The sequence below is a fragment of the Trichechus manatus genome, unplaced genomic scaffold (genome assembly GCF_000243295.1).
Source record: "Trichechus manatus latirostris isolate Lorelei unplaced genomic scaffold, TriManLat1.0 scaffold00043, whole genome shotgun sequence".
Classification (NCBI taxonomy): Eukaryota; Metazoa; Chordata; class Mammalia; order Sirenia; family Trichechidae; genus Trichechus; species Trichechus manatus.
In genome coordinates this window covers 16,095,550-16,117,224 of record NW_004443979.1, presented here as the reverse complement: position 1 = coordinate 16,117,224, position 21,675 = coordinate 16,095,550, and positions in this window count along the sequence as shown.

Below are 21,675 nucleotides of genomic sequence, written 5' to 3'. Positions count from 1 at the left end.
TTATTTATGTGGTGGATTACGTTGATTGATTTTCTAATGTTGAACCATCCTTGCATACCTGGTATGAATCCTACTTGGTCGTGGTGTATTATCTAGACTTATTTTTAAATATTCCTGAAATTAAAAGTTTCTTATTCACTAAAAGAACTAAATAGTGCCTTAAATATAGCTCGAGGATTGTCTTTCTAAAAGAAGGGCCTTCTCAGCTTGCTGAGGTTTCTTAAATAACTAAAGGATAGCATTCAAATTGGTCTACAATCCCACTAGGGCACTGTGTTTACTGTAGCTATATCAACAATTCCAAAATCTAAAGAAGAATGTAGCATGTAGTCCATGTCCCTTGATTTTGAATATCATCCAATATTCAAGTCAGTTTAGAGTTTGCAGTCACAGCCATATTGACTATAATACTCAAATGGATTTTTCCATATCATTGACTCTTCAGATGTACATATCTTCCTGTCTAAATTTAAACTTTTTTAAAGTCACTAAAATTCAATTTATTTTAATTATGGAGAACTTCAAATACACATAAAATAGACAAAATTGCACCACCCAGTTGTCATAACCATCAACTCATGGCTAATCCTGTCCCATTCTCACACCTAACCACTTCTTCTCCACCTATACTACTGTGAAACAAATCTTTGACATCATATCCTTTTATCTGTATATATTTAACTCTAAAAGATTAGGGCTATTCTTTAACACAGTCATTTCATAATTATCACACCTAAGGACCCATCAACAAAGACTCCTTAATATTAACAACTATACAGGGCTTCAATTTCCAACTCTTTTATAAATGTAGTAAAATTTGTTGTACAGCTTGTTTGAATCCAGATGTGAAGAAAAAAGAAAAGATCCGCACCTTGCTATTGGCTGATGTGTTTCTCAAATTTATTTTAAATGTAAGTTTCTCCTCCAAATGTATGTATATACATATATATGTGTATATATATATATATATATGTATATATATACACACATATATATATAGCAATTGATTTATTGAAGAAAATAAGTATTTGTCCTGTAGGGTTTCTCTCATTTTAGATTTTGTGGATTGTATCCCTAGTATGTAGTTTAAAATGATCTTCTATCTCTGTTTCCTATAAATTGTAGTTAGACCCAGAGGCGTTCTTGTTCTCTCTCTCTAAGAAAAAGAACACAAGGAGATAGAGAGAGAGAGAGTTGTTAAGATACTTAGAGGTGGTATGTTCATCCAGCTGAAAGCACTTAATGTCTGTCTCTCTCTTTTATTTTAATTTTTCGATATTAGAAGCCATTAGGGTGATATTAATTCATTAGGGTGCTACTCTAATTCTAGTTTTCCTTCTTCATTTAGTAGCTGGGGTTCCTCTATGAAAAGAAATAGCTGCTTGTCTACTATGTATTCTGTCCTATAGGGTTGCTATGAGTCTGAATTGACTTGATGGCAATGGGTTAGTGGTATATTTCATGCAGGAAAGGTAAGATAAGCTTTTAATTTGGTGCCTTATTTTCCATTTTGTAAAATATTGAGTCCATGAGGTAAGGTTCTCCAATGATGATCAATTAACTTTGTTTTTGTTTTTATCATTATGAGCACATGGATTTAAAAATAAAAGAGGTTACAGATACCTGTTTTCAGGTGGCTTGCTTTCCTGTGAAAAGGTATCACCCAGTTAGTGCAGCCCACCAGCCCATGCCTCAGAAACTATAATTTTAGGAAATAGTTAACAGAAAGAGGTTTAGGAAAAAAACCCTTACCAAACTTTAATATCCTGTACTTTAGAAAAGGAAAACTAGTGCCTCTTTCAGATTTCTCTGTTAGAGTAGAAATAACAATTTTATTGGTGATTTTATTATGTTAGACTCTGTTTGAAGGTTTTAATTATATTAATACATATTAACTAATTTAATGCTTATATTGGCAATATTATGAGTCCTATTTTAGAGACGAAGATACTGAGGCATAGAATAGTTAAGTAATGTGGCCATCATCCAGTTAATAGAAAAGATGAAATTCAGATTCAGAGTCTGAGCCCCTGTTTTTGCTGTTGAAACTTACTTCAGCATAAGAATTTCTTAAATGAAGTATTTCAGTAATTCATCTATTTTCAGTAGCAAGGAACTTTAAATCTCCACATGGCACCAAGAAAACAAGTAAAGCAATTCTTACATACCAAGCCCCAGAGCAATCAAAGTTATTATTTCTGGCAAAGGAAAAGGATGATCCTACTTAGAAATGAAATATGGAGCTTTCATTTTAGAATTTATAGGATTAAAGCTTTAAGAACATTCTTTAATTTAAAAGACAGTTGGAAACCAGTATGGTAGAGTGGAACGTTTCTTGGAATCAGACACACCTAGATATGAATCCAGCTTCTACCACTTACTAGCAAATGTGTCCTTGGGCAGTTATTAACATCTCTGAAATTTGGTTTCCTTTCCTGAAAAATGAGCCAAATAATACCTATCTCACCATTTAATTAGTAAATTGCTAAATGGCACCCTATAAGCATTCAATAAATGGTAGTTTCTTATCCCTTTCTTAACTTATTGAGTATTTTAATATTTTCTCTATTTCATATATCTTTCAGTTGACTGTATGTGCGTGTTTTAATTCTTCCATAGAAAACTAAATCAACTTGAAATTAGTCCCTGTATATGAGCTTTGCTCCTCTTAATCAAAGGAAAGTTATTTTTGTCATCTTAACTTGGGCCAATTCTTTTTACTTCTGCTGAGTCCTCTAGGAATTGGTAGGGGAAAAATACAAGGCAACATAACTTTCATCATATGACAATTCATAAGATGACGTGACCCTAGGGAATGCTGAGCAAAGAATGAAAATTGGTTATCTAGAGTATATAAAGTGTAATGCAAGGAGAAGGGGCCTGTTTTCCATTCCTATATCAAAATAAAGTAGTGGTATGCGGAGCAACTTCCACACACAGCTCAAGACAAAGACGAATTAAATGGGCAAAGGACATGAACAGACACTTTACTAAAGAAGATGTTCAGGTGGCCAACAAATATATGAAGAGATGCTCAGATCATTAGCCATTAGAGAGATGCAAATCGAAACCACAGTGAGATAACACCTCACCCTGGCAATAATGGCAATGATAAAACAAACAGAAAACAACAAATGTTGGTGAGGGTGTGGGGAAATTGGAACTTACATACAATGAATGTAAAATGATATAACTACTGTGGAAAACAGTACAGCGCTTTCTTAAAAAGTTTGAAATAGAAATACTGTATGATCTACCAATCCCACTACTACATATATATCCTAGAGAAATAAAAGCCATGACATGAATAGACATATGCACACACATGTTCGTTGCAGCAGTATTCACAGTAGCAAAAAGATGGAAACAACCTAAGCGACCTTCAGAAAAATGAGTAAACAAATTGTGGTACATACACACAATGGAATACTATGCAACATTAAAGAATGACAATGAATCCACAAAACATACCGCAACATGGATAAACCTGGAGAACATTATGCTGAGTGAAATAAGTCAATCACAGAAGGACAAATATTGTATGAGACCACTATTATAAAAAGTCAAGGAAAGATTTACACACAGAAAGAAACATTCTTTGATAGTTACCAGAGATAGTGGAGGGTGGGGAATCACTAACTAGATAGTAGACACCTACTAACTTGGGCGAAAGGAAAGACAATACACAATATGAGTAAGTGAACACAACATGACCAAGGCAAAGCAAGACCATGAGAGGTATGCAAGAGTAAAAGGCAACAATGGTAAATACTATTAAATACACAATCCTGCAATAACAGTAATAACAAACAGTAATTTACAAGTGGATACATAGGTAGATATATAAGCTGAACATGTGTGGGATGGCATATGGGAGTACACCCATGAGCATATATAGGTTTGGCAGAGGATATTTCCACATGCTTATTTGTATGTGCAGCAAATATATCCATGTATATAGTAGGCACTCAGGGGGCACAGTTATGAAAACTTCCTAGCCATAACCAAACACCTCGAGGGACATAGTCACTGGACTTGAGAGCTTAGGACCATAGTCTCAGGGTACATCTAAGTCAATTGGCATAACATAGTTCATAAAGACAATGTTCTACATCCTACTTCGGTGAGTAGCAACTAGGGTCTTAAAATCTTGTGAGCGACCATATGAGATAAAACTATTGGTCTCTTCCTGTCCAGAGCAAAGAAGAGTGAAGAACATCAAAGTCTTAAGGTAATAATTAGTCCAAAAGACTAATGGACCACATGAACCATAGCATCCACTAGCCTACACCCAAAGAGCTAGATATAGTACTTGGCTACCAATACCAACCACTCTGATTGGGATCACAGTAGAAAGTTCTGGACTAAGTGGAAGAAAAATGTAGAACGAAATTGATATTCGTAAAAAAGACCAGACTTGCTGATCTGACAAAGACTAGTGAAATCTTCGAGACTATGGCCCTTAGATACCCTTCAAACTTGGAACTGAACCTCTTCCTGGAGATCACTTTTCAGCCAAACAATAGTCAGGCCTATAAAGTGTATAACACCTGTGAGGAACCGTGCTCCTCAGAACAATCAACCATACCAGACCAAAAAGGCAGCATTTGCCCCAAAACAAGGTTTAGAAGGCAGTAAGGGGCAGGAAAGATGGGCTAATAGAAACGTGGAACTCAGAGAGGAAGTGGGTAGAGCACGGTCATATTGAGGGGGTGCAACTAATGTCACAAAAAAAATGTGTATAAATTTTTGAATGGGAAACTAATCTACCCTGTAAATCTTCACCCAAACCACAATAAAATGTTTAAAAAAATAAAATAAGTCATTCTCATTAAAAATAAAAAGACAGGAATGGAAACAGAAGTCTTGACATAGTCAATAACCTACATCAAATTCATTGGCCAACTGTGCACATATACAATTTAAATAGCATTCATATTCAAACAATTCTTTTGTAGTTCCCTATCAACTAAGTCATGGTTATATTAAAATGTTGACCCTTTGCTCCCTGTGTGGGTTCCAAGCATTTGCTATGGCCCACTTCCCATACTAGCACCCTGGGCAAGTCCTTAATGCCACTTTTAAGTCAAGCTTCCAGGCTATACCAGCACCTGGCCATGAAATAATGAGATAAGAACAGGCTGGCATCTGTACTCATTCAAGGTACGCTGGTAAGATTTTGCTCCAAAACTCTCAGGTGCAAGAAATACTATATGTTTTTCTTTTTTTAAACCAAATATTGTATGACTCTATTAGTATGACTTCCCCAGTTGCAAGATGCCGGATACCTGCCAGAGAGCTTGGGGAAGGTTTCTATTCTGAGGTCAGTGATTTTTACTGAGATTCCATTTGTTCAAGTCATTAGGGTCAATTTGAATAAAGGAGGCTCTACTTCCTTTTGGTCTAGCTTGGGCCAAGAGGATCTTTCATTATTTATTTACTTAAATATTTATGGATCATATACTATGTGACAAGCACCACCGTAGGCCCTGGAGACAGAGTATTGAATAAAACAGACAAAAATCTGTTCTCATGGAATTTATTTGTCCTTATTGTCTGTTGACTCCATCTCACCCAATACAATTTAAGTAAAGAATAATCAGTGCTAAGAAGCAATGCAGCAGGGAATATAGAAGATATAAAGAGTAAGAGTGAGGGGTTGACATTTCAGATAGAATGGCTAAAGAAGGCCTCTCAGAGAAGGTGAGTAAAAACCTGAAGGAAGCAAAAGAATCAGCCATGTGATTCTGGGCAGGAGCAACCACACAGATGAGACACAAAGCATGAAGGCCATGAGGTGGGAGCAAGCCTGGTTGGTGAAACTTGGAGGCCAGTGTGGCTGAAGCAGAATGAAAGAGGGTGAAAGTGATAGAGATGAAGTCAGAGTTAAAGGGGACTAGAGAAGGCAGGGCCCTGCATGCCATAGTAAGGGTCTCCTAATACGATGGTATGAAAGTGGCATATGTGTCCCTGTCACACCAGCCATCCTCCACCTACCACAGTCTCATCCTTCCAGCAGTTCTGCTCAAAGCTCACCTTCTTTCTGAAGGGTCAGCTCCTCTACTCAAAGTGGTCCATCCATACCTGACCCCTCAGGGCAATCAGCTTAGAAAGACAAAGGAAAATCTCAGTGAAAAGTGCCAGCCATCTCTGTTTTCTGCCTGAAGGGAAAAGGCTGTTTCCTGAGGCAAGAGAGACTAAAACTCAGATGTCAATGGCTCAGCCTTTGAATCCCAACAAGAAAGGAAAGGTAGTGGGATATTTTCCTCCTACAGAGGAAACTAGCATCTCAGCCAATTATTTTGTTACCCCAGATACACAGCAAGCTTTGAAGAAAGAACCAGACATTCAGTGTGGCATTTATTGTGCTCTCTGGTAATTACTGATTTACTCTCCGTTTCACCATCTTTAAACTGTGAACTCCATGGGGAAAAGACTGGGCTTTATTTAATTTTGCATCTCCATATAACTATGACATAACTTGTCACAAGGTAGATGCTCACTAAATGATTGTTGAATGTGCTCTGGAACAGAATTGGTTGCTCTTGAAAGCAAAAGCAAAAGACAGGGCAGCATGATATCACACAGACCATCTTGAATGACTCAAATATATCGTAGGGATGTTGTGGCAGAAACTGCTGACTGCCCTCCCCCCTCTTCTTCAGTTTGGCAAGATTTATTGAGTGAATAAAAAGCAGTGTCCATTTCCCCACTCTGCCTACTATGGGCCCTCTGCTAAAGGGACCTATGAATCTGTGTTGACATTCAAATAAAAAGAGAGGTCATATACAAAATGTTAAACTCAATCAGTATAGATAAACAGGATAACTCTGAGTCTTGTAGAATCCAAAGCATAGATGTTGTTTCCAATTTATCTTCTCCTCTGTCACCTCACTGCCACTGCCTTATCTGAGGTCTTTAAATTTTGTTTCTTAGTACTATGAGAATAAATTCACTGCCTCTAATCTCAGCTCTCTACAATTAAACCACTGCAGGTCAGAATGATCTTTAGAAAGTGGAAACCTGACTATGTCTCTAAGCTCCTCAAACATACTTTAAAGATCCCTAATATCTTCAAAGTATGATTTCAAATCCAAAAATGGAAGGATTTTTATGATCTGGCCTCTGCCTTCATTGCAGCTTATCTTCTCTTACTGTCCTCTCACCTCCTACCCCACCAAACTAACTCATAAATTCCACATACTCCTTGCCATCTTCATATCATTATGTGGGCTCTTACTGTCTTTAGCAGCATTTCTCCCAATGAGTGTTATGGAAATTTTCTATTCTTCTTTCCCTTTAATATTTTCTCTGATTTGCCCTTAGGATCATTCTTTTACCATATTCCCAGAGCGTCCTCCAGATACCTTTATAACGGGATTTAAAACCGCACTATTTGTATATGTATATGATCCTCTTCACTAGATTGCTATATGCCCTTGAAGGCTGGTTCCATGTGTCTGTGTTTTTTTGTGTCTGGTATCTAACAAAATGTTAGGCATACAGTAGCCACTTAGTAAGTGTTAGGCAAATAAATGACACCTAATTATACAACCCCCTCCCCATGTCAAAAATCTCTCTCTCTTTTTTTTTTACATTAGTATTTTTGGCTTAAAGTATCTGGAAAATTAATTCAACTTTCCCTTTCACTCAACTCTGCAACTCAAGCTAGGACACTTCCGGAAAGGACAGAAGGTATCTACAAAGGGCCCCTGCCAACACTGATCCACTTAACCAACTGAGAAGTGTCTTTGCTAGAAAGCAGAGCCATTGCCTTTCCTATTGGAGAAATCAGAAGCAGAACAGAAGGATGTATACAAGCTTAGAATTCTTACTGATTACTGTTAATAACACAGTAGAGGAATACAGGAAAAATTGTCATAGTTACAGGCAAAATAACAAGTTTAATTGGCAAAATTAAACTTTTAATAGCCAAAGCTATATCAAGGTGGCTGAACTCCTTTTGGAGCCAAAGTGACTTGGATAACAGACACCACGTTTGATGTATTTTCAGGTCTTCTGTTACCATATGTGCTCCACTCACAGTGACAGATGGATATTGATATTTTTTTTCTCAACTGCACAAAAGCTAGCTGAAGCATATGTAAAACTCTTAATGGCATTAAAGTTTTGCCAATTAAAAACATGTTCAAGCATTTGATACAGTACTTGATAACATGTTTCACAAGTTGCATTCTGAAATTTAAATCATGATTTTATTATATTGTTTGTCAAGCTAGTGTGACTAAAACAATTATCACATTGGTCATAGTTTCAGCTACTTTTATCATTTTGACACATCAAATTTAATGACGAAAAAGTAGCTGACTTGTTGGACAGTTATAGAAAAAAATCTAGCTACAGATAGTACATGTGAAAAGAGATCAAATTTTATGTTTGCATTGTGTCCCATACATTACTGAAGATAAACAGATTTTGGAGGATAAACGTAGGTTATTAGCAGGAAGACAATCTCACAACTGACTATCCAAAGGTATTTATTTCTTTTAACTAGTCATGAAGTTTATGGAGTCTCTGTGAGGTACAAACTATTAACTCATTCAACTCCAAACCAAAAGGTTGGAGGTTCAAGTCCACCTGGAGGTGTCTTAGAAGAAAGGCCTGGCAATTTACTTCTGAAAAAGCAGCCACTGAAAACCCTATGGAGCACAGTTCTGCTTTGACACACATCGGTCACTATGAACTGAAATCGACTCGTAGGCAACTAAATTAAAAAAAAAAAACAACCCATTGTTGTTGAGTGAATTCCAATTCATAGCGACTAGTTACTGGTTAATCATAAAGTTTAAAGCAATTCCCTTTGGATAGGATGATTTTAAGAAATAAACTTTTCTTAATTAGCTTAGTTGACCAATTTTTGTTGTACATCAGTTTTCTTTATATCACTATTTTAAAGGAATTTTAATTTTTCCCCTGCCCCCTGGGCTGGGCTCTAGACCAGGTTCTTCCTCTGGAAGTGTGGCTGAGGTCTTGGGGAAGGCATTTTACCTTTTGATCATCCTATTTCTCCATTTCCTATTCACATGAATTTAAATGCTAGTGAACTTTCTCCTAAAAACGATGACAATTTTCAAATGGGCCCACCTTCATCCTTCCATGTACTTGCTTGTTTTGTGTTAACTACTTTCAGAAACTTCCCTTTACCAAGCTGCTACCTCTTTTGCAATGATCTTGAGAAGATTTTATGGGAAAGGGGCAGAAAGGAGGGAACAAACATTTAAAAAAAAATTCTAAAATGAATCAGTATCTGATTATTTTTAAACTTCCCCAGAGTCAATCACACAAATTTATGAGAGTGATTTTAACAGCCTATTTAGGTGAGGAAACTTGATAATCCGAGTAGTGAAAACAGTTGCCTCAGAATCACTGACAGACACCCTGGATTAGAACTCCTATCTCCTGACTCCTACAGTGGAAATGGTTCCCTGTTCACTACACTACACGGAGCCCTGGTAGCACAGTGGTTAAGTGATATGACTACTAACCAGAAAGCTGGTAGTTCAAATCCATCAGCCTCTCCTTAGAAACCCTATGGGGCAGTTCTACTCTGTCCTATAAGGTCGCTATGGGTTTGAATCGACTCGATGGCAATGGGTTTTCACTAAAGATTGCTCTGCTTTCTAGGTCTGTATACAATGCCTTTCTAGTCCACAGGCAAAGATAATCCTCGTGATAGGAACCAGAGACATATATAAGGCTAAAAAGATCAACAATGACAACTATAGGAAAGAACCATGAATGTCTCAGATTAGTAAAGAGATTGAACTTTTTGGGACTGAGATGTTACACTGGTCTCTGAAAGGGTATGGTAATGTTTAACATTTATTAGGGGCGGTCAAGTAATTGTCCTCCAAAATCTTTGTTTAGGGCAATGATTAGACAAGAGTAGTGACAATACTATTTAAAGGACAAGCAAATGGAAAGAGAGAAAGGTCAAGTGTTCTCCAGCTTGGGGACCAGTTCTACAGGCAGCATAGTCTCTGCAGCCTGCTCTCTGCTCCACAATATGCATCACTAAGTGGGTAAGCTAGAGTTTTCATAGAGACCAGTCGAAATTCTCATTCCATTCTAGCCATGGAAAAGCCGCCAAAATATGAAAGGCTGAACTCTGCAGGAGTGAGAGTACGAGGAATGGGAGAACAGTTGGGTCCTGCATCTGAAATAGGTTCTGGCAATGGTGTTGCATGTAGCTAGGTCACGTTTTGCAAAATAGAAGCCATTATCTTTAGCATATCAACCAGACAAAATTAAATTGTAATTACATGGAGACATCCAAAAGCAAGCTATTTTGTCTTCAGTTAAATTCAAAGAAGTGTAATCGAGATTACCAATTTGAAAAGAAGTTTAGACCAGCAATAAATGCGGCTAGAAGAAACATGGAATTAGATACTTTAAAACCACCAGCCTGCATTTTAATGACTTGTAAATAGTATTTCAGAAACCCAAGTAATGTACTGTATAGAATTTTTCCAGCTCTACATTAGGGGAAAGGAATGGGGGATTTTCTGCAAGTTTCACTGATTTATTAACCAAATTCTTTGATGAACACAGATTTTCATTTGCTTTTTAAGAAGTAAGTATAAAGGTACTCTAATAGTAAAATGTTGTAGGGAGCTCATAGACTGTTAGCAAATTGCTTACCCCAAGAAATAGATTAATGCCATTTCACTCTGTAGTCTCCTTATTTAACAGGAGAGTTAGGCCTCTGCTGTGGGAGAAAAATATTTTTAGAATAGGTAAAAATCGGGTCAGTCACTGTGGAGAACTTGGAAGAATAACTTGTATCTATTTAAGATGTTCAAGGGAAAAGGTGAAGAAAAGATTATCCACCAGATGTTTTCCAAATAATCAAACTCTTCCCAAGGGGGACTTCAGTGACTTTCTGTTTTACAACCACTGTATTAGATTCTGATCAAAGGAGCTAACAGCTAGTTAACTTTACAAAACCTAGTCTAAAATTTTGACCCACCAGACTTGAAAGTGAACTACAAATGAGTTTTTTTAAAATTCCACCTCATTCAGCAATCTCTGATGAAGTGGTCATCCTGGCCAAGCTAAGAGAGGAATCAGGAATTCTCCTTCAGTTCAGTCCTTTGTCCTCTTTCAGCTCCGAAGATGAACAACCTGGCTCCTTCCCAAGGTATGTTGCCACAGTGGAATATGATGGCAGAGGCATTATTTTCACAAAGTTCTCCCAAGTCTTATTAAGTATGTGTAACTTATACACGTATGTACATAAGTTAGTCAGGAGAGTGACAGAAATTAAATAACATCTGGAAAAAAATATTTTAAATCAGATAACATGAAAAAATACAAAAGTACTTATAAGTAGTATGTTATTTATTAAGTTCATCTATCAGTCTGTCAGTTTGTCATATTGTGGTGGCTTGCATGTTGCTGTGATGTTAGAAGCTATGCCACCAGTATTTCAAATATCAGCAGGGTCACTCATGATGGACAGGTTTCAGCAGAGCTTACAGACTAAGACAGACGAGGAAGAAGGACCTGGCAGTCTACTTCTGAAAAAAATTGGCCAGTGAAAACCTTATGAATAGCACAGGAACATTGACTGATATAGTGCTGGAAGATGAGCCCCTCAAGTTGGAAGAGACTCAAAATACAACTTGGAAAGAGCTGTTAACCATAGCACCACCAGTTCTCTCCTTAGAGTAGAGTAGACCTTAATGATGTGGATGGAATAAAGCTCTTGGGCCCTTCATTTGTTAATGTGGAACACTCAAAATGAGAAGAAACAGCCGCAGACATCCATTAATAATGGAAATAGACCACATAAAGATCAATATCCAAGGCATTAGTGAGCTGAAATGGACTGGTATTGACCATTTTGAATCAGGCAATCATATGGTCTACTATGAGTGGAGTGACAAATTGAAGAGTAATGGCATCACATTCATCCTCAAAAAGAACATTTCAAGATCTATCCTGGAAGACAAAACTGTCAGTGATAAGATAATGTCATACACCTACAAGGAAGACCAGTTAATGACAATTATTCAGGTTTATGCACCAACCACTAACGGCAAAAAGGAAGCAAGTGAAGATTTTTACCAATTACCGCAGTCTGAAATTGATCAAACATGCAATTAAGATGCAATGATAATTACTGGTGATTGCAATGTGAACGTTGGAAACAAAAAAAGATTAGTACTTGGAAAATATGGCTTTGGTGACAGAAATGAAGCCAGAGATCACATGATAGAATTTTGCAAGACCAATGATTTATTCATTGGAAATACCTTTTTTCAACAAAATAAACGGGGACTATACATGTGGTCCTCACCTGAAGGAGAACACAGGATTCAGATTGACTACATCTGTGGAGAAAGACAATGGAAAAGCTCAATATCATCAGTCAGAACAAGGCCAGGGGCCACCTGCAGAACAGACCATCAATTGCTCATATACAAGTTCAAGTTGAAGCTGAAGAAAATTAAAACAAGTCCAGGAGAGCCAAAGGACGACATTGAGTATACCCACTGCCATCGAGTCGATTCCAACTCTTAAAGACCCTATAGCTCCCACTTGAATTTAGAGACTATCTCAAGAACAGATTTGATGCACTGAGTACTAATGACACAATACCAGACAAGTTGTGAGATGACATCAATGACATCATACATGAAGAAAGAAAAAGCTCATTAAAAAGACAGGAAAGAAAAAAAAGACTAAAATGGATGACAGAAGAAACTCTGAAACTTGTTCTTGCATGTAGAGTAGCTAAAGCAAATGGAAAAAACGATGAAGTAAATGAGCTGAACAGAAGGTTTCAAAGAGCAGCTCAAGAAGACAAAGTAAGGTATTATAATGAAATGTGCAAAGACCTGGAGTTAGAAAATCCAAAGACAAGAACACTCTCAGCACTTCTCAAGCTGAAAGAACTGAAGAAAAGATTCAAGCCTCAAGTTGCAATTTTGAAGGATGCTATGAGAAAATATTGAACTACTTAGAAAGTGTCGAAAGAAGATGGAAGGAATACACAGAATCACTGTACCAAAAAGAACTGGTCATTGTTCAGGTATTTCAGGAGGTAGAATATGAACAAAAACCAATGGTATTGAAAGAGGAAGTCCAAACTACACTGAAGGCAATGGCGAAAAACAAGGCTCCAGGAATTGACAGAGGACCAATTGAGATATTTCAGCAAACAGATGCAGCAATGCAGTTGCCCACTCATCTATGCCGAGAAATTTGGAAAACAGCTACCTGGCCAACCGACTGGAAGAGATCCGTATTTGTGCCCATTCAAAAGAAAGGTGATCCAACAGAAAGTGGAAATTATCAACCAATATCATTAATATCACATGCAAGTAAAATTTTGCTGACGATTATTCAAAAGTGATTGCAGCAGTACATTGACAGGGAACTGCCAGAAACTCCAGCCAGATTCAGAAGAGGACGTGGAAAGAGGGATATCATTGGCTGAAAACTGAGAATACCAGAAAGATGTTTACCTGTGTTTTATTGACTATACAATGGCATTTGACTGTGTGGATCATAACAAATTATGGATAACATTGTAAAGAATGGGAATTCCAAAACACCTAATTGTGCTTATGAGGAACCTGTACATAGATCAAGAGAGAGTCGTTTGAACAGAACAAGGCGATATTGCATTTAAAATCAGAAAGGTGTGTGTGTGTCAATGTTGTATGCTCTCACCATAATTATTCAATCTGTATACTGGCAAATAATCTGAGAATAATGATCCAAGAAACTGAACTATATGAAGAAGAATGTGACATCAGGATTGGAGGAAGACCCATTAACAACCTGCAATATGCAAATGATACCACCCTGCTTGCTGAAAGCAAAGAGGACTTGAAGCACTTACTTATGAAGATCAATTACACCTCAATATAAAGAAGACAAAAATACTCTCAACTGGACCAGTAAGCCACATCAGGGTAAATGGAGAAAAATATTGAAGTTGTCACGGATTTCATTTTACTTGGGTCTACAGGCAACGCCCATCCATGGAAGCAGCAGTCAAGAAATCAAACAACGTATTGCATTGGGCAAATCTGCTACTAAAGACCTCTTGAAAGTGTTGAAGAGCAAAGATGTCACTTTGAGGTCCGTCTTAGTCATCTAGTGCTGCTATAACAGAAATACCACAAGGGGATGGCTTTAACAAAGAGAAATTTACTCTGTCACAGTCCAGTAGGCTAGAAGTCCAAATTAAAGGTATCAGTTCCAGTGGAAGGCTTTCTCTCTCTGTTGGCTCTAGGGAAAGGGCCTTGTGGTCAATCTTTGTGTGGTCAAGGAGCTTCTCTGCACAGGAATCTCGGGTTCAAAAGACATGCTCTGCTCCCAGTGTTGCCTTCTTAGTGGTATGAGGTCCCCTACTCTTTGCTTGCTTCCCTTTCCTTTTATGTCTTGTAAGATAAAAGGTGGTTCAGGCCACACTCCAGGGAAGCTTCCTTTACATTGAATCAGGGATGTGACCTAACTAAGGGTGTTACGTCCCACCCTAATCCTCTTCAACATGATCCAATCTTGCCTTATCAACCACAGGCAGAGATTAGGATTTATAAAATACAGGAAAATTATATCGATCACAAAATGAAGGACAACCACACAATACTGAGAATCATCGCCTAACCAAGTTGACACATATTTTTGGGGTACACAGTTCAATCCATGACAAGGACTAAGGTCTGCCTGACTCAAGCTATGATATTTCCAATTGTCTCATATGCATGTGAAAGCTAGACAATAAGAAAGACCAAAGAAGAATTGATGCCTTTGAATTATAGTGTTGGTGAAGAATATTAAATATATCATGGATTGCTACAAGAATAAACAAATCTGTCTTGGAAGAAGTACAGCCAGAGTGCTCCTTGGAAGTGAGGATGGCGAAACTATCTCACATACTTTGGACATGTTATCAGGGACCAGTCCCTGTAGATGGACATCATGCTTGGCAAGGTAGAGGGTCTGTGAAAAAGAGAAAGACCTTCAACGAGATGGATTGACACAGTGGCTGCAACAGTGGGCTCAAACATAGCAATGATTTTGAGGATGGTGCAGGACCCAGCAGTATTTCCTTCTGTTGTATGTAGGGTTGCAATGAGTCAGAACCAACTGGACAGCACCTAACAACAATAATAATTTACTTAATGGCTAATGCTAACTTTATATCCACAAGAAGTTGGGGTCTAATCATTTTCACACATAGTTATTTTGGTTTAAGTGTCACAAATAAGGCATTGGGAAGAATATATTCATTAAACAATGTACTGACAAGTTTTTCGCTATATCGGGTGTCTTTCAGCACTCTCCTTCGTTAGTAGCCTCTTCCCATAGCATTGAAAAATGTTTTTGTTTCAATTATACAAACAAGGAATTTAAATATATTATCACCTTTAAAAGTCTTCAAACACAAAGATCAATGTCCCTATTTCTGCTGCTTAGGCCACACACAAATATGTACTTGATGGATCTTGACATTGTTTGCATAAACAACTGTAACCTCCCCTTGACAGACATTTCATAACCCATGTCTTCATCTCTCCAACAATGTGTTCCTCAGTTCCCATTTGCCCTCCAGAGCAAATCCAAGTTACTTAATGCAGCTAGAAAGCCCTCCATTCATCACCTCTACCAGGTCAGTCTAAGAGTGTAACAGTCTATAATGGTCCTTATAAATAAACAGAAAGCTCACCTTTGAAAGAGTTAATGCAGCTGCCAAAGTTAGTCACTGCCAAAAACAGTAAGTAGTTTAGTCAGTAGGAGAAACCTGTATTCAAGAGCAACTTCTAGGTGCAAAATTTCCTGCAGGTACCAGAAAGAAAGAAAATGTGATGTGTCCATATTAGTTTGCTCAAAAAATCAAAGCATTGCTGAAAGTAAACCAAACATGGGACTAAAAGCAGCTGGCTTTTTGTTTATTTTTATTTTTTTTTTAAGGCCATCAAATAGCTTAGCTAACAAATGCACCAACTCATTCTCTGGCCCGAAATTTGAGTTAAACTTGGCCTTGACAGATACTGTCCAGATGTTAGCTAAATTGTGCCTGCTTTCAATACACGGTCAATAAACTGAGAAAACTGGCTTTGTGTTTCCTATAAATTCATTGATCCAAATCCTAGAAATAAAATTAAACCACAGTAGGGATAACCAGAGCTTGATATGGGGAAAAGAGCCAAATGTTTCTCTCTTGCCTTCTCTAAGCATAACCATACTTTCTCTACAAATTAATTTACATTATGGAGAGGGCCAACAATTAAAGAAGAGGAGAGGAAGAGGAAAGTGATGGTGGGGACATTATGGACAGAAGACAACAAAAGGAGTAGAAGATGGAAGGAAAGTTATATATGCTAAATAATGAGTAGCTGCATCCATCCTCAAAATAATAGAGATCTCACTGTTCCTCACTCTCTTCCTTAGCACATGTACATACTTCCTAAATTGTAGGGCTACCATAGATGCAAGCAAAGACCTGTGCAAATGTCTGTGTTCCGTTTACTCAATCCTTAGAGCAATAATCAGATTCTTTTCTCACTTAAGATCCTGGTGCTTAGGATTCTAAAACCAGGTCAATGAACCAGAGAAATGCAGTGTCACAAGACATCTCTTGGAATCATGGTCATCTCTACAATGCTCTTAATTCTTTAGGATCACCGGGGAATTATTCAATATAAACCATCTTTTTATGTCAAATGGTATCATTCAAAGAAAGAAAAATGTACCATGATAGAATAACTAGTAGGGCATCTGATTTGGCCAGATTTTGGTTTTTAAGAAATTATAAAATATTTATAAAAACGAAAAAATATTCAAATTATAATGGTTTCCTTAATGTGAAATATATATTATATAAATTGCATCAGCCTTTAAGAGATGGTATGTGGGGTAAGAAAATAAAAGAATTATTTTATGTTTGATTTATTTGAAGACAAGTCTACCACAAATTTAATTATCCAGAAACTCAAACCAGATACACATGAATAAAACCTTTCAGCTCAAGTAAAAGAGTCATAAAATGCAAGATTTTACTCATAAGACAGTCTTGAAGCCAAGGGATTGCATTCACTTAGAACACTTAGAATTGCTTAAAACACATGGTAGCCAATTAGAAACAGGAAAAAAAAAAAAAGCCACCACACAGACAGCAATGAGAAATGGCTGTTGAAAGAAAAGACTTGAGAACAAAGAAAAAGAATAAATATCCTCTGATGTCTTCTTAAAACCAAATAATAGTTTAGCTTACCTAGTAAAAAATGTCTGCCTTGAGCATTACGCTCTTTTAAGAACTATCTCTATGGAATTAAAGTCACAACAGGAGCTCGAAAGATTAGATAGGAACCTTAGGGGGCAGTGAGTTTATGTTAGCGGAGGAGGAAAACCTCAGACAAGGAGGGTGAGAATGATTGCACAACTTGAAGAATGCAATCAATGTCACTAAATTGCACATGTAGAAACTGTTAAATCAGTGTATGTTTTGCTGTGTATACTCTCAGTAACAACAACAAAATAAAAATAAAAAAAATACAAACAATAAAACAATTCTCTGGGGTCTTTGGAGTAGAGGACAATAACCCTAAGAGCCTTAATATTTTCTGAAGGCCTTGCCTTATTATTTGTTGTTGTTGTTGTTAGTTGCAGTCAAGTCAGTTCTGACTCATAGTAACCCTATATTCAACAGAATGAAACACTGCCCAGTCCTGTGCCATCCTCACAATCGTTTTATGCTTACACCCATTGTTGCAGCCAGTGTGTCAATTTGTCTCATTGAGGGTCTTCCTCTTTCTCTGATCCTGTACTTTACCAAGCATGATGTCCTTCTCCAGGGACTGATCCCTCCTGATTAGATGTGCAGAGTATGTGAGAAGTAGTCTTGCCATCCTTGCTTCTAAGGAGCATTCTGCCTTATTATAAGTAAACAAAATACTTTAGTACATTTTGACAATATTGAAGGGTAAAAAAAAAGTAACGTATTTTGGAAAAATATTCATCAAAAACCGTTAAAATATACTGTTGGGACATAAATGGATGAAAATAGTGAGATAATATGAGTGGGTATAAAAGAAGAATAGAGGAATAAAAAGAGAAATAAACCAGATGTTAGAGGATTATGGAGCACCTCATTAGTTCAGTAAATGCATGAATACAAATATATTTCCTCATTTCTTTCACTGGGGAGAGAATATCTTGATGGAGGCAATGTTGGGTACAATGTTACTGTGTGTATAAGGCATTCATTCAATCCATGGGTAAAGATCTATAGAAGGAAGGTGGACAGAGAATGCATCTTTATTCTGGGAAGGACAAATTATTGTCCCCTTCACAACAGAAAGAACCTAATATAGCTGGTCCCTCTCACTCCTTGGTTAGGAGTAAGATCAGGCCAATTGGGCTAAAGTAGACAGAAGGATGAAAGGAGAGGTGCGTAATGAAGCTGGAGAGGTAAGTGGAGACAAGACCCTGTAATACGTTATAGGCATATTAAAGACTTTTAGTCTTGATCTTATAAGCAAAAGGAACCCATGGAAGTGTTTTAAACAGGCGAATGACCTGACTAAATTTATGTTTCAAAAAGGTCACTCTGGCTGGGTGGAATAAGAAGAGATATAATATTCTGAGAGAAGTCCAAGAAAGAGTTGATGGTTGTGGTGGTGGTAATGGAGTGGTGATATAGGAAGGGGAGTTGAAGGATTAGGGATTAAGGTGGTAAACGATGCCAAGCATTAAGATAGTGAACATGGAGATGAAATGGAGAACATGAGTTTATTTTTGGACATAATGACTTTAAGGAAGCTTTAATACATCCATGAACTAATATAGGCAGCTGGACATAAAAGTCTAAAGCTTAGAGGATGAGTTGGAGGCTAGATATATAAATGTAATATATAAATGTGTTTTAGATTCAGAATCATAGATATACTGCTTATGGTTTTATTTAAGATGACTGTTTCCCTTTTACATCATAATTTAGGTATACCCCAATAAGGATTGTGCTATTTTAGCAATCGGCTCAGAGCTACTAGTATACAAAACAATGAGAAAATCTTCTAAACCGACATAGGAAACCCCTGATGAAGTTTTAGGTGAAATTGTACATGGGCAGGTTTAGACTTGCGAGTGAATTTGTTAGTAACTTCATAAGGGTCTTCAATATCTGTTTGGGCACAGTTCTATACACAGCCATCTGCAACAGAAACTGTTGGTTACTAATTCAACCATTCCTTATTTCTTTAATAGAATAAGCTTCCCCACGTGATTCAGGAGAAGACTACATTCTCAATTCTTGCTTCTCAATTCTAAGCCACTGATTGGTTTAAAAGTGATTTTTATTTGTTTGTTTTATTTTATTCTAATAACATTTTTCCACCTTAGATAATGAAAAATAAAAATCAGCCAATAAACTTAGTTGTGGTTAGTTGCCATAGAGTTGATTCTGACTGATGGCGACCCCAGGTGTGTAGACTAGAACTGCTCCATAGGGTTTTCAGGGTAGCAAACTTTCAGAAGAAGATCACCAGGCCTGTCTTCCGAAGTGCCTCTAGGTGGGTTTGGACTGCCCGCCTTTCAGTTGGTAGTCCATTGCTGAACCGTTTGGGCCATCCAGGGATTCTTAGTAACTCATATTTAATACACTCTATAATCTCAGAGAATAGTATTTGTACTTTGTTCCTGTTGTGGAATAAGCAGACAATAAATTTCATGAAGGAGTAGTGGTGGTTAAGTGGTAGAATTCTCTTTCATTGAGGGACACCCAGGTTCGATTCCCAGTCAATGCACTTTGCATAGCCACCACTACTCTGTCTGTGGAGGCTTGTGTGTTGCTATGATGTTGGACAGATTTCAGCCAAGCTTCCAGAGTAAGATGGACTAGGCCTAGTGATCTACTTCCAAAAATCAACCAATGATAGCATTATGAATCTCAATGGTACTGTTCACAACTGTTCATGAGAATGGTGCAGGACCAGGCAGCATTTATTTCTGTTGTGCATGAGGTCACCATGAGTCAGGGGAACTCGAAAGCAGCTAACAACAACAGCAACTTCCATGAGACTAGGAATGTGCCTGTCTTGGTCAATGGCACCCAACTGGCACTCAGTAATCGTTGCCTGAAAAGATGATGACCGAGTGGAATTTCTCCATAAGGAAGATGGAGCTTGTCATCCACTTCCCAAAGGCATCTGAAAGCTTCTGGAAAATACTTCCTTTCCTTTGAGGAGATATAAGTAAAGACTATCTGTTTTTCATCTCTGCATAATGCTGTTTACATGACACCAAAAACTGCTGCATCTCCGTATAGCCTGAGATGAAAATTACACAAGAATGTGGGCAGAGTTGAGAGAACCTCAGAGATAGAGAGGTAGAGTCCCAGCTTGGAGCCCCCACCTAATATTCACACATGAGACACTAAATTTCATGATTGTTTAGGCCAAGTTAATTTATTCTGTTATTTGTAGACTTAGGCATTCTAACTTAAAAAATACCTCTTCCATTTGAAAATAACATACTGCTAGGCATGGCTAACTTTGTGTATACGTCAGAGGACTTCTAGTCTATGCAATTTCTCCCTAGTTTTCAGAGATAATACCCCAATATACTTCAAACTATTAGAACTAAACTAGCAAGGTATCAGGGCTCTGTGTTTTGTCAGACTTCTCTTTCATCATTTTTATATATATGACTTATGAAGACATATGAGGGAACTTTCAATTTTCTGTCCTTTAGGGATTATCATCACTAGCATCATTATTAAGTAAACCTGTATCTTGTACATTGGTAGGGTGAGGTGATTAAGGTCCCTACAAATTAAATTGCGTTGCAGACCCCATTACAGAGTTGACTTCTCCCTGGATAGGATAATAATGGTATTCATCTGCCCTGCCAAGCAAAGGTAAACTTTTAAGATTGATAGATACAAACAAAAATGTGTTAGCAAAATCAATAACTAAGTCCCGAACCAAAATGAAACCAAACCTGTTACCATCGAGTCTATTCTGATGCAGGTTGACCTTATAGGATAGAGTAGGACTGCTCCATAGGGTTTCCAAGAAGTGGCTGGTGGATTTGAACTGCTGACCTTCTGGTTAGCAGCCGAGCTCTTAAACACTGCACCACCAGGGCTCCAACTCTGAACCAAGTGCCATGATTTTTATTACAGACAGTCCCTGGGTTACGAACATCTGATTTACAGATAACTTGTACTGTCCCTTTAATGTTATGTAAAATTTGCCTTCACTTTGAAATGATTGAACCAACCTCTACTCACAACAAATTCTTTCTCACAATCACCTTCATTTGCTGCATATGCAACTTTTAAACCATTGAAAAGGCTTTGAACCTTTTCTTGCACTAAACCAAAAACCAAACCAAACCCATTGCCGTCAAGTCGATTCCGACTCATAGTGACCCTACTGGGCAGAGTAGAGCTGTCCCATAGGGTTTCCAAGGAGCGGCTGATAGATTCAAACTGCCAACCTTTGGGTTAGCCACCATAGCTCTTAACCACTGCACCACCAGGACTCCTTTCTTGAACTAAAGTAAGACTAAATAAGAACTGTATGCATCTGTTCTGACTTACCTACAAATTCGACTTAAAGACACAGTTAGGAATAGATCTTGTTCATAACCCAAGGACTAGCTGTAATTTAGAAGTGAAAAAAAAAAAAAAAA